This window comes from Copadichromis virginalis, linkage group LG1 (assembly GCF_057382275.1).
Source record: "Copadichromis virginalis isolate Kocher_CV1m ecotype Utaka linkage group LG1, C_Virginalis_male_GT1.1, whole genome shotgun sequence".
In the NCBI taxonomy this organism is placed as follows: domain Eukaryota; kingdom Metazoa; phylum Chordata; class Actinopteri; order Cichliformes; family Cichlidae; genus Copadichromis; species Copadichromis virginalis.
This window is the reverse complement of record NC_140618.1, coordinates 36951521-36966610: the sequence shown is the minus strand read 5'-3', so window position 1 is coordinate 36966610 and position 15090 is coordinate 36951521. Positions and strand designations below refer to the sequence as shown.

General features: G+C 43.6%; 1 protein-coding gene and 1 pseudogene across 1 annotated transcript in view; one reads left to right on the top strand and one right to left on the bottom strand.

Annotated features, from left to right (window-relative positions):
* Nucleotides 1-15090, bottom strand: part of c1qtnf4 (C1q and TNF related 4) — a 53692-nt gene that overhangs the window by 18054 nt on the left and 20548 nt on the right. The gene's annotated exons all lie outside the window — the stretch shown is intronic.
* On the top strand, nucleotides 74-774 carry LOC146719178 (uncharacterized; annotated as a pseudogene).

Here is a 15090-nt window from a genome sequence, read left to right as displayed (position 1 = left end):
CTTCACTGTATCAGCTTTTGGGTCTACCTCATCTACACACCGGCGCACCCCGCCGTGACAGCACGACCTGACCATGTCAGACCCAGCGGACAGTCCAGATGAGATGGGGGAGGAGCTGCAGCGGATCAGCCAGCTCATGACACGCATCTGCGGGTGCATGGACCCCAGAGTGGTGTCCACTGTGTTGGCGGCTATAGACGCCATCCTGTCGCAGCTCCGGCAGTTTCCCCAGCTTTTTGAGGCATTCGACTCTCTGGCCCCCCTGAAGGAGGAGCTTCGCACCCATCGCTGGCTTAGAGAGTGTTGAAAGCCGCAGCAGCACCCACGAATTCACCCCGTAAACGGGTGTCGTCGCCGCTGCCTCGTGAGCCAGAGGCAGTCAGAGTTGGAATGCTGAAGCTCGCCACTGCTCTGCCAGCGTCTCACCATTCATCGGCTTCCTCATCTCCGCCACAGTCAAGCTGCACAGAGGTGGTGGAGGCCATCAATTTTGGTGACGATGAGCGGCAGCAGGTGTTACGAGCCTTTCGGGAGGAAGAGCTCCGTTGGAAGCCCTGGCTCATTTTCGTGGAGGAGCTCTCGCCAGTCGCCCCGCTTCGGACCGGCCACTCACCTTCGCCGCCTCAATCGGACTACTCATCTCCTGTTTCCTATTTGGCACGGATGTGGTTGGAGGACGAGGGGAAATTCAAGTTTTGTCCACGGCCGCTTCAAAGAGGAAGCGGCGTTCACGTCGCCGTCGTGCATTGCTACGGCATGTCTTGCCTCCACTGAGCAGCACAAGGATGCTGTGGAGGTCATGGATTTCAACCTCGAGGAGCGTCAGTGCGCTGCATGCGCTCAACTAGGGGAAGAGCTCCGGTGGAAGCCGTGGTTCACTCCTAACTATGACAAGATTTTCCGGGGAACTTGCCTGGCTCTCGGGGGCCCCCTGAGCTGCCAGAAACTCTCCCCTACCGCTCTGTCAGCACCTAGTTCCCCAGCCTCTGCAATGGTGCATGAGGAACCGCTGTCTGGTTCATTGGAAACCACCATCAAGAAGAAACGGCGTTCGTGTCGCCGTCGCGCTGCGCAACGACTGGAGGTGAGTGAATGCAGTCTTTCATCACCAGTCTTCGTTGAAACATTAGAAGATGAACTAGATTCAGAATTACAGATTCAAGAGTCAAAGTTAAAAGAGACTCATAGTGTGAAGATGGCCGACTGTAGTACTGAGAATGGTGTGGTCTGTTCGTCTGGCTTCTATGCACAAGGAGTAAGACCCACACAGACTGTGAATTCCAGCACTGGAGAATTTCAGCCTGTGTTTTTGTCACGCCCTTCCAAACAGGAGATTGACGGCTCAGCTGCTGCGCTGACGGGGAATCCTGTGTCATGTGTCCTCCTGTTTGTGAAGACGTTTGTTCAGAGTTAGACAGTGCTGAGTTTCAGCTACCGTATTTTCACGACCATAAGGCGCACTTAAAAGTCTTAGATTTTCTTCAAAAAGTACGGCGCGCCCTATAGCGCAGTGCGCCCTGTGTGTTGTAAGGAGGTAGTAGAGAACACCATGAGAACGCTAAAGGGTGACGTGTGGGCACAACCCTGAAAATGGCAAAGAGACACGCTTATGAAGCACAGTTTAAACTGAAGGCCATCAGCTACGCGGAGGAACATGGAAATCGAGCAGCGGCGAGAGAATTTAAGATTAACGAATCGATGGTTCGCAAATGGAGGAAGCTAGAAAACAAGCTCCGGCAGGTCAAGAAAACGCAGCTGAGTTTCCGTGGACATAAGGCGAGGTGGCCCGAGTTGGAGGAAAGACTCGAGCGGTGGATCATCGAGCAAAGAACGAGCGGGAGAAGCGTTTCGACGGTCACCATTCGGCTAAAAGCAGTTTCACTTTCACTTTTTATGAAACGGTGCCATTTTTCCATCCGGACCAGGACTACGGTAGCGCAGCAACTTCCAGCGGATTATAAGGAAAAGCTGGCCATCTTCCGCTCCTACTGCAGCAAACACATCGGCGACAAAAACATCCAGCCCAGCCACATCACAAACATGGACGAGGTCCCGCTCACTTTTGACATCCCGGTGAGTCACACTGTGGAGAAGAAGGGGACCAGCACGGTAGCGATACGCACAACGGGGCACGAAAAGTCTTCTTTTACTGTTGTGCTTGGCTGCCATGCTAATGGACAGAAACTGCCGCCTATGGAGATTTTTAAGAGAAAGACTTTTCCTAAAGAGAAGTTTCCAGCAGGAATCATCATTAAGGCAAATGAAAAGGGCTGGATGGATGAGGAAATGATGAAAGAGTGGCTGAGGGAGGAGTATGTAAGGAGACCAGGTGGTTTTTTCCACGCATCACCATCGCTCTTAATCTGTGACTCTATGCGTGCCCATCTCACAGCCGATGTGAAAAAACTAGTGAAACAAATGAACTGTGAGCTTGCTGTCATTCCGGGAGGCCTGACAAAGGAACTCCAACCACTGGGCATCGGTGTGAACCGCCCGTTCAAAGTAAGGCTGCGAGCGGCGTGGGAGCGATGGATGACCGATGGAGACCACAGTTTCACCAAGAGTGGAAGGCAGCGCCGGGCGAGTTACGCCACAATTTGCGAATGGATTGTAGATGCTTGGGCTAACATGTCTGCTGGCACTGTTGTTCGAGCTTTCGCAAAAGCCGGCATCATTTCTGAGGAGCCGCATGGCACAGAAAGTGACTCTGACAGTGAAGAAAGTGAACCTGGCATGTTTGATGGAGATTTAGCGCAGCTGTTCAATTCAGACACAGAGGATGAGGACTTCGATGGGTTTGATTGATGATAAAAATGTGAGTACCAAACTTTGTTTTGCTCCTGCTTTATTTTTAAATATGCACACTTGTATGCTTGTGTGTTGTTGATGATGACGATTACTGGTAATAAAAATGTGAGTAAGGTACCGAACTCAGGTTTGCTCCCGCTTTATTTTTAAATACGCATACGGTACTTGTATGCGCCCTATGATCCAGTGCGCCTTATGTGTGTGTTAAATACAGTAATGGCACACATAACTGAGACTGCGCCTTTTAGTACAGTGCGTCTTATGGTCGTGAAAATACGGTAAGTAATGCGCCGCTAACCAAGCCACAGACAGGAGATTTTGTTTCTAAAACAATTGTGAACAATTCTAGTACTCCTGTAAAGTCCTCTGATGCTGCACTTAGACTAAAAGAGACTTTCACAGATCATAATGTGAATAGTGTGGGCGGTGGGGTGGAGGTGCTTTCTTCTGCGACATATGTTGTGCCAAGGGTTCCATCACAGACTATGTGTGACCGATGCCTCCCTTCCTGTGTCTGCTCTGCTCACCCCAGAGCCACTTCAAGAAGCTAATGATGGTGTTACTGAGTCACTGGAGAAAGTCATGTTTGGGGATCTTGTTCAAAATAAAGATTTCAATGTACCAGAACTGATTGGTTCCCTAGCCACACCCTCTTTTGGAGCCTGTCTTCAGAGACTGTGTTTCTTCTCCTCCAGGCCCCTCTGCTTTCATAGCAAGTAAAGACATTTCAGAGGTGGCCAGTCCTGAATTAAAGTGTGAACAGACCGTGTGTGAAGTGACAAGTGATAAGGTATTGCCTGCTGTTGTGTGCAAAGAACTGAAAACTATAGATGCTGGTCAAAGACTCACTATGAAACTCACTGACAACAACACGAATTCAGATCATAGAAATCCAAGCGAGTAACATTACTCAACCTGAAATCTGTTTTCCTCTGAATATTAAGCAGGATGCTTCTGAACTGTTTAACTCCAGCACTGTCACCTCCAATCAGGTGATCATGGCTGAAAGTGGGGAGTCCAATCTAACTGTTAGTGAACTTCTGTTATCCCCTCCCAGAGTTAACGTGATGTCTGTCTTCTCTGGCTCTGTAAACTCATCACTAGACGAGGTTTCATGTTGGGATAACAGTGTTACCACCCAGTCACAATCTGAAAAGTCATCTCTTTTCATTAAGGATTCTAGCGCAGCGTTATCTGCACCCATTTCTCCATACAATCTAAATGTACCACTTACCACTATCATTCTGTTGTCATTAACCAGATACATACCTGAGTATTTAATGTTTGTCCTCGAGCCTCACCATAAAGGTCTAAGTCATGTTTTTGTGTGCCAGGTTGTGATCCTTGTTTTTCGTGTGGCTGGACCAGCCCCTCTGAACTTTAAGGAACTGTCATTGATTGAATTCAACCAGCCTATGCTGAATTCTTCTGTGTCTGAAGAGACTGGACCATTTGCCTTTAAGCCAATTAAGACTGCCTCAGACTCTGAGAACGTAAAGACTGCTGGCTCAGGATCAGTGATCATTAACACTACTAATTTCATGGCCGCTTGTTTACAGATTGTGGGCACTATGGACAGTTTTTCACCTGCTCTCTCTCTCTGCATGATTATGCCTCAGTCCTTGGCGCAGGCCACAGTTCAGCCACCTGCTCAATCTCTAGTTTTGCCTCTAGATCAGTCACATGCGCTTTTACTTGCACAAGTAGCAGCTCAGCTCCCTGTACGCTTAGCAGCTCAGCTGTTGGCGCACCCTGCTGCCACGCTCTCAGTTTTGCAGGGGGCCTCCATACCTGCTGGTCCTGCATCGGCTTCCGCTGCTGGCTCAGGTGAGCCAGCCCAGCACCCAGCAGCTTCCATGCCGCCGTCTACATCAACTGGGGGTTCAGGAGAACCCAGCCAGCATCCTGCCTCGCCAGCTGGAGGGTCTGGGGAGCCTAGGATTGCCAACCGTCCCTTAAAAAACGGAATCGTCCCGTATTTAGAAACAAAAGTACACGTACCGTATTGAGCTAATAAGGGACGCACTTTGTCCCGTAATACAGTGAGAATCAAAAGTAGTCTATAAATGTTAATGGAATTAACGCTTTGTTTGAAAACATAATTCCCAGCCCCTCTCCTGCTTTGTGACCAATGAGCTGACAGCACACTTATGACAATTCGAGTATGACAATTCAGATTACCGCTCATCTCATTGGTCGAGGAAAGGTCGCTTGCGGAGAAAATACTGGAAGACAACAGATGACCACAACAAGAAGCATGGCCAACAGGGAAACAAATGCCGACACTGCGGTGCAAGTCTCGGTTGACAGTACACCTAAAGCTGGGCAGACACTGTGCGATTTTCAAACTGCACGATTGACTCACAGGGGTTAGAAGTTGGTAGGTCACGATGCAGGGTCTCACACTATACCGCCCGATGCTCTGATGCGACCTGAGAGCTCACACTGTGCGTCCATAAAATGAAGGTTATAACAGAAAATCTGTCGCTCTCTCCCTCTCTGTCTTTCACTCACACAGACACACCACCACCATCAACTTTGCTAAATTGCTAATGAAAAGCATTGATCAGGCAGCTGTGATAAAGCAGCAATGTAAATCCAACTATTTTCACGGTTGTTGTGGTCGTGATAATTTTGTGATGCCACATTGAAAAGGCTCGGGTGAGCTTTCCAAAGTTCTACAAGTTGTGCCTCTATCGCTTGTGTCCAGATCACAGGCTGCACAGCCGTGCTGCTCCGTCTTTTTCACCGACGTTTACGTGTTTGCGCGTGACCAGTGTGAGCGGCTGTGGTGACACCCTCACGAGCGATTGATGATCGGGAGCTGGTCGTGAGGTGTTAATCGCTTCTCGTTACCCCACGTATACTACACGATGCACGATGAAGGCCAAAATCGGGCCGATCACCAAATCGGCCGCACGACTCAAAAATCGGCTCAAAATGGGCCAAAAATCGCACAGTGTAAGCCCAGCATTAGAGCAGCAATGTTTGTTCCCCTCAGAGAAAGAAAAAAAAAAGGCTGCAAAAGTACAGGGAGGAATGGGAAAAGGAAAACACCTGGCTGGGAAAGTGCACGATAACACCTATAAAGCGCACTGCACTGTGTGCCGGCGCACTTTTTCCATAGGCATGCTTCTAATGGTGGGCACATGAAGAACATGAGGGGCGTGAAAGCTTGGGGAACCCTTAACCAATTTTTTGTCGGTGGCACGGTGGCACGGTGGTTAGCACTGTTGCCGCACAGCAAGAAGGTCCTGAGTTCAATTCCAACATCAGGCCGGGGTCTTTCTGTGTGGAGTTTGCATGTTCTCCCCGTGTTTGTGTGGGTTTCCTCCGGGTACCCCGGCTTCCTCCCACTGTCCAAAGACATGCAGCTTGTGGGGGATAGGTTAATTGGAAAATCCAAATTGCCATTAGGTGTGAATGTGCGAGTGAATGTGAGCGCGAATGGTTGTCTGTCCCTGTGTGTTGGCCCTGCGACAGACTGGCGACCTGTCCAGGGTGTACCCCGCCTCTCGCCCTATGACAGCTGGGATAGGCTCCAGCGCCCCCCACGACCCTGAAAAGGAGAAGCGGAAGCGAATGGATGGATGGTAATTTACCTGTTACTACCACACACCAAATCTGGTCGTTGGTACTTGCTGGCTTGTGTAGCCACTAGGTAACAAAAGCTCAACATTGCACCTAGGGTCCTGGAGCACTTCCGTTGTGTTTTGGGGTTTGCACGTGTTTTGGAATTTGTACGTGCTTTGTCTCTAGGGGCCACCGTACAAAAGTGCTTGCTCCCCTACAACCTAGCCAGAATGTGGGATCCCACAGACTGGCTTTGTGCCCAGAGCTGCACAAGGCTGGAATGGGTTACAGTATAAGATCATCAGCACGAGGCTTACTGAGAAGGCAACAAGTCTTGGTGTGAAACAGAAGAAATTTCCAATGCTTATATAAAATGTCATCAACTTGACCTGCTATGGTTGGAGGAAAGGAAATGCTGAGTATGACCCAAAGAGTCAAGCATGGAGGTGGAAGCATTATGCTTTGGGGCTGTTTTTCTGCTAAGGGTTCAGGATGACTTCAATGCATTGTGGGGCCAGTTGATAGTATTAGGTACCACAAAATCTTGCACAGGAAGCTCTTTCCCTCAGCTAGAACATTTGAGGATTCAGCATAACAGTAACCCAAAATATACCACCAAGCCAACAAAGGAGTGGCTTTGAAGAGGCACATTAAGTTCTTGGAGTGGCCAAACCAGTCTACTTCCAACCTGTAGGAAATCTGTGGAGGGATCTGAACATCGAATTGGCAGCCAAGAAACCTTAAAGGATTTAGTGAGTTTCTGTAAAGAGGACTGGGCCAAAATCCCTCCTGCGATATGTGCAAACCTGTTGACCAGCTACAAGAAGAAACATCTTACTGCTGTTCTTGCCAACACGGGTTTCTCCACCAAGTATTACGTTATGTTGGCTTTGGAATTCTGTCTCTCTCCATTAAAATGAAATGATCATAACATAAACTCTTGATTTCTTTATAAGTGGAAAAACACACAAAGTCAGCAGGGGTTCAAATTATTATTTCCCTCCCTGTATATGACTTTATGTCTATATTCTACTGTATATGTCACAGTATCTTGTTTCAGGATGATTAAATTGTCTTTTTTTCTTTCTCAAACATAAATAATCTGGTCAAACACTAAATACACTGTATACATAAGTTATACAGCATGTGACAGGATACTTTGGCACTAGTTGGAGCTTGCTGAAAAAGAAATATGTTGAAGGTCACACACCAAGTTTTATTTTGCAGTGCAACTTTGTCACCTCGGCATGTGCATGGTTTAATCTACAGAGGAATGTTACAGACACTACAGACACACTGCTTATACCGACCAGCTTTAATATGACCTTTTCCCCTCCATTAGAATATTTTTGTGGTTATATTTTTATGCAGATTCCCAGCAAACCTTTAAATCATTTCCGTTACCCTCTTGTCACTCAGAAATGAATAAATGTCAGTAGTGGACAGAATATTTGGTTTCTGGGGGGAATTTTTTCACGTTTATTTTTGCGCTGCTGTACATGTGTATGACAAACATACTTCAGAGTGTTTTTGTGGATGTGCAGGGAAGAGTTGGTTTATTTGTGCGTGCATGTGTGAATCTCTCTCTTCCATGCTGAGCCATCTGCTCGAGGTGATAACAGACACATTAGCCTACAGACTGAAGCAAAACAGCCATTCTCCAGCTTTCTCCAGCTGGCTCAGGATGACTAGTTCATATTACCTTTAAGAGAACCTGTTAATATGTTTTCATTTTTCCTGCTGCTGCTGTCCACAAACTGCAGCGCCATCGTCTCCCATTTAACCCTCAGCTAAGATTTCCTCAGCTAATCTAAGGACGATGACTGAAGCTGAGAACGTGTAGGACAGGAACAAAAAAAGAACAAATTTTGTGCTCAACAGTTCAGCATTTTATTTCTCATGGTGTTTAATAATGGAACCAAACCAATGCATCTGAGACATTTCACATCATTGTGACAGAAGGACTGGCACGTTAAAATCCTCTTGAGTCATCATGGTTCTGTCTCTTTTGTGTGAACTGACCAATATGAGCACAGTCTTTTTTCCTCCATGGCTCAGTTTTTTTTTTACAACTGTAAACAAGACAAAGCCAAAAAAGACTGACATTAAAGTGTAGCTGCAGTTTACATTTGTGGACGCATTTCTGGTCATTTGCCTCTGTACTGCAGCCGCTTTCAGTCCCACTGTGTCTGTTCATGGCTCTCTCTGCCTTCAGTTTTATCTCCAGCATCTGCCTGACCTGGCTGTTGATGAACATCCAGTTTCTTTGCAGTACTCCTTGAGCTACTATCCATTTGGATACATTTGGACTGTGAAGTGCTGTCCGATTGATTTTGCAGCATTTGGCCAAATCTGAGCAGATTCAAACTGATCCTGCTGCTTTTATCAGCACTCACATCATCAATAAACACTAGTGACACAGTTTCGCTGGCAGGCGTTTGCATGCCCATCCCACAACACTGGTATGGTATGTTTTACCTCATGAGCTATTTCTCTTCTTCTCCAGACTTTTCTCTTCCCATCATTCTGGTTAATCTAAGTTCATTTTACTTTCTTCTGTCCAAAGAACTTTATTCCAGACCTGTGTGGCCTTTTTTGTTTTAATGGAATTCCCATTTGTCAGTGTAACCAGTGCTTTGCACCACTGCAAACCCTTTTTATTTTCATTTACTGTATGAATGTGTCTCTTCATTGTAGACTTGGCAGTGATGCAGCGATCTATTCATGAATGTTCTGACTTTGTTAGATGGTGATTTGGACAATGCGAATGTTTTTACTCTTACTCTGATTTTGTTGTTTGTTTCAGTCTTCCTCATTTGCATCCACGTGTCTTTGACAGTCAAACTCAGAGTTCCAGTGAAGATAGACCAAATAAAATGCAACTCTTGGAATCAACTCAAGACTTTATTTCTGCTGAATTTTTCATGGACTTATGAGGAAACTGACCTGACCATAAAACAGCTTTATCAATTTCTCTTGAGCCTTTGAATATGAAGGCATGCGTATAAAAATGACTGTGAAACAATTAATGCAATACTTTTGTTTGCACCTCAAATTAAAGCTTAAAGTCTGTACTTCAGTCACACACGCACTGTGTGATTTCAAATTAACTGTGTCATTGTCTAAGATTGTTTGGACCTACATGTAGATTACATGTACATTGACATGAAGTTAACAGCCAGTATCATAAAATCAGATATCTTAATTTTCTAAAATGTTCTGGCTTTCTGATGACACTGCTTAGTAAATGTGAAAGATTTGCAATATTTAGTCTGCTAAGTAAATCAGGGAAAGGGAAGACTTTACTCTATAACCTGTTATCCTGGCACAAACAGACAAAAGTACTGTATAGCACTGAATAAACTGACTTCAGGGATTCTGTAAAAAGACCTTACAGATTTTACCCAGCTGTGCAGATATGTGTAGGCTTTTAGCCTCTTCTAGCTCAGTGTTTTGGTTTAATGGCAGCTTATTCTACAGCTTAGTCCAAGTGTTTTTTATCAGCCCCATTTCCAACAACAACAGGCAGCAAACAAGCTCTTAACAAACCCTTGTCCTCCATCAGATTGCATCATTTGCAGAAATAATCTGTAGTGCTTTGGCCACATGTATAAATGACACACATAGACCATGCACATGCTTTCTAACACATAAATAAGCTTTATAAAGGACAGTGAAACTACAACCATGTATTGTTGTTATATTGCATGTTTATGAACACATCTATCTACAGCTCTTTCTGTTACCTGTAATTATTGACTCTTCTTCTGTGATTTGAGCTTATTTTTTAAAGTCTATTTTTTCCTTGCAGCAGCGTTCTGTACCCTGAACTTAAAGGATCGATCGCCTCCATCACATTTGTTGTTCCTCAGTAGCTTTTCTTCTGTTCTCAACAACAAAAGCACATTTCACCCACTTCTCCTGTGACTCTCTCAGTTTCACAGTCTGTAAAATTGCATGTCTACTTTGATATTGTCTTATTAAAAAATTATTGTCAAATAACTTGTGGAGCAAACAGTGATTCTGTATGCAAATGATGAAAAATGAGATGGTCTGCTTCCACTTGCTGCTAAAGACGATAGAAGAAATGCACTTTTAGTAGTTCACAGTAACAGCGTGTACGCATGGCTGCATAAAGCCTATGAAAACAAAGTGTATGTACTTTTCTGTCCTTGTGATTATTCACAGGGTTAGCTGGTTGTCTGCATGCGTCCCTAGGTGTGGACAAATGCAAACCTGCATTTTAATATTTCATACCATAATGCAGACATAGTCTCTACTCCCAAATTAATTTTCATTTCCCTTTTCATGTTGGTAATAACTATCACTGAGGCCAGCTGCTCCCTTCGACCTTTAGCTTTTACACCAATGTGCAGTGATGGTAGAAACCTTCATTTTCATCATGTTTACTAGCCAGTGCTCTGATGTGAATGTGATGTTAGTAACTGTAACTGTTCTAATAATAGCCGTGCTATCACTCTTTAAAACAGCATGGTTCAATTTCTATGGCAAGACCTTTGGTTCAGCAAAAACGAAGATATAAGCAGCTGATTCAGTCTCATTGTGTAACCCAGCTTTTGCTTTCCTCTGAGCAATAGCGCTCTCTTTCTGATACACCCACCCCCACCACACACACACACACACACACACACACACGCACACACTATTCTTCATTAGATCAAAGCCACACAGAGAACTATTGTTGCATTGTATAGGCCAGTACAACTGCTTTTGCTCTGTGAAAGCAAGAGAAAAAAAACAAAACAAAAGTATCTCTCATCACACATGTGTGCACACACATTCACACACACTCTGGGGGGCCAATATTTGACTTAAAGTGTTCCATTTTTCTACCAACGTATGCTTTTACTGAATTTTCAGTGTGTTTGGGATCAACGACAAACTAAAAAATGAAGCTGTTGCCAATCAGATGCTTTCCAGATGTTGTTGCATTATGGTCAAAATGTGACACTGATAATTCCAACAGTTTTCAGAAGACCCCCAACGCCACACTACCAAACCATCAGTTTATGCATGTGTGTATATGTATATGTGGGGGTTTTTTTGGTTTTTTTTGCCTTTCCCGTTTGGATCTTTAGCCATCAGAATTGTTGTCTGAAGGCCAAGAAAGATTTACTTTATCAAGTGGATCATCACGGCCTTGCCATATTGGTCCATTTGATTGACCTTTATTATAATTATGTATTTATTTGATTAGATTTTCGGTTGTTACAGACGGGACAGACATGACTGGGGGATAGGACAGGGAGAAAGAATGAAAGAAAGAGAGAGAGAGAGAAAGAAAAATAGAGGGGAGAAGAGATGGTGAGAAAGGGTGGAAGAAAAAAAAGAAAAACAAACAAAACACTTGGATCACCTGTATGGAGATAAGAAAAAACAGAAGAGAAAACAAACAGAAAAGAGCAACATAATAAATACCTAATTCAGTAAAATCATAATTCACGTCGGTAGTAATGACACCCGGGTACGCCAATCGGAGGTCACTAAAATCAATATTGAATCGGTGTGCAACTTTGCCAAAACAATGTCGGACTCTGTAGTTTTCTGTGGTCCCCTTCCCAGTCAGACCAGGAGTGACATGTTTAGCCGCATGTTCTCCTTAAATTGCTGGCTGTCTGAGTGGTGTCCCAGAAACGATGTGGGCTTCATAGATAATTGGCAAACCTTCTGGAGGAAACCTTGTCTTGTTAGGAGAGACGGCATCCATCCCACTTTGGATGGAGCAGCTCTCATTTCTAGAAATATGGACAAATTTATTAAACCCCCCATAATATGACTATCCAGAGTTGGGACCAGGAAGCAGAGTTGCAGTCTTACACGCCTCTCTGCAGCTTCTCTCCTCCTGCTACCCCCCCAAAAACCCATCCCCATAGAGACTATGTCAGCTTCCAAACGGACAAAAAAAAACAACCTAAAAACCAGCAACAAACAACTTAAACATAAACAATCACAAAGAAAGAACAATACAGTATCCACATCTGAACCAAAGAGTAAAACAGTGAAATGTGGATTATTAAACTTAATAATTGATCAACAAATCAATTTACTCTGCCTTACAGAAACCTGGTTGCAGCAGGATGATTATGTTATCTTAAATGAATCAACACCCCCGAGTCATTCTAACTACCAGAAATCTCGAAGCACAGGCCGAGGGGGCGGTGTGGCAGCAATTTTTCACACCAGCCTATTAATCAACCAAAGACCCAGACAGACTTTTAATTCATTTGAAAGCCTGATGCTTAGCCTTGTGTAAAACTCAGAAACCAGTCTTACTTGTTATCATCTATCGTCCACCTGGGCCTTACACAGAGTTTCTGTCTGATTTCTCAGACTTTATATCTAATTTAGTGCTCAGCTCAGATAAAATAATTATTGTGGGTGATTTTAACATCAATGTAGATGCTAAAAATGACAGCCTCAACATGGCATTTAATCTGTTATTAGACTCAATTGGCTTCTCTCAAAATGTAGAAGAACCCACCCACTTTAACCCTTTAGAGCCGATCGGAGTGGGAACGCTCTGTTATGCGTAACTATTTTTAAATCCTGGTAGCACTGCAACCACGTAAGCTAGCGCAAAAATTTTTTTTGCATATGAAACCGGAGGAGTTGTACTTACATATTGTGCCATCAGCTTGTCCTAGGTCACGGTTTCCTTCCACATAAAGCTTTGCAAAAACTGCATAAAAAGCGCTTGTAGGAACAAAAACATAATATTCCAGAAACACGCTTTGCCGGTCCGATCAGCTGTTCAAAACACTTCCTACGTTGGAATAGACGTCAGCGCGAACTTTTGCATTTCCGCCATTACCTGGCCGAAACCGGAAGTGACGTCATTTTCGCGGAAATGTAGTCTTTTTTGCGATCAGGGCCTCAGGGCCTATACTGCTCTTTTTAAAAGTTATGTTTGACTTTATGACTTTCTGTGTCGTTTCTGGGATGCTTAGGACTCATATTGCACTACTGGAAATAGTTTATTTTGATGCATATGCTGCTTTTTTGCAAATTTGCAGTATAATATTTATTTTCGTTTTTCCTGCAGTGTATAAAAATTGGTGTATTTCAAAAATAAAATTATGAAGACACTCAAAATAAATTTCCTGTGGTGGGAAACTATTTTGTGCAACTTTTTTGTATTTACAGTTTTGAGGGATAAGCCTCTTAAATTTCTCTAACTACAAATATATGTTAAAAAATCAAAAACGATTTTCAATTTTTTTGTAGTTTATTGCACTTTTTTGCAATTTATGTAATTACTATGCACTTAATGCATACATATTATTAAAATCTGGGCTATAATGGTTGTATTGATGTATAGCAACTTGAAATGCTCCCAAAAATGGCTCCACAGCATGTAAAAATATAATATAAGCTCTGGCGGACTTGGTTCTATGGTAGGTCTTAAAGGGTTAATCACACTCTAGATCATAGGTGCCAAACTCTGGCCCGCGGGCCAAATTACTATTAGAGCTGGCCTACTGGTATTATACAGCTAATATATATATTGTTTAGTATTAAGCTTTGCTTGTTCCATATTCAGTTTTTCAGCAAAACGTGTTTGAGTCCATAAGAAAAGATTCATTCTTATATCTGGAGGAATAAATATATTTCAATAAATATTAACGTTAGCCCGCGACTTTGTTCCAGTTTTGAATTTTGGCCCACTGTGTATTTGAGTTTGACACCCCTGCTCTAGATCTTGTTTTAACACATGGCATAGAAACTGAACATTTAACAGTGTTTCCTGAAAACCCTCTCCTGTCTGATCATTTCCTGATAACATTTACATTTACAATAATTGATTACACAGCAGTGGAGAGTAGACTTTATCAAAGTAGATGTCTTTCTGAAAGCGCTGTAACTAAGTTTAAGAATATAATCCACCCACTGTTATCATCTTCATTGCCCTGTATCAACACAGAGCAGAGCAGCTATCTGAACGCTACCCCAACAGAGCTCGATTATCTGGTTAATAATTTTACCTCTTCACTACGTACGACTCTGGATACTGTAGCTCCGGTGAAAACTAAGGTCTCAAATCAGAAGTAACACGTAGCCTAAAGCAGATGACTCATAAGCTGGAGCGGAAATGGCGTGTCACAAATTTAGAGGATCATCATTTAGCCTGGAGAAATAGTTTGTTGCTTTATAAGAAAGCCCTCCGCAAAGCCAGAACATCTTACTATTCATCACTGATTGAAGCAAATAAGAACAACCCCAGGTTTCTCTTCAGCACTGTAGCCAGGCTGACAAACAGTCAGAACACTGTTGAGCCAACCATCCCTTTAACGTTAACTAGTAATGACTTCATGAACTTCTTCACAAATAAAATTTTTATCATTACAGAAAAAATTACCAATAATCATCCCACATATGTAATATTATCTACAGCTACTTTCAGTACCATTGATGTTAAGTTAGACTCATTTTCTCCAATTGATCTTTCTGAGTTAACTTCAATAATTACTTCCTCCAAACCTTCAACGTGTCTTTTAGACCCCATTCCTACAAAACTGCTCAAAGAAGTCCTGCCATTAATTAATTCTTCGATCTTAAATATGATCAACCTATCTCTAATAATCGGCTATGTACCACAGGCCTTCAAGGTGGCTGTAGTTAAACCTTTACTCAAAAAGCATCTCTAGACCCAGCAGTCTTAGCTAATTATAGGCCAATCTCCAACCTTCC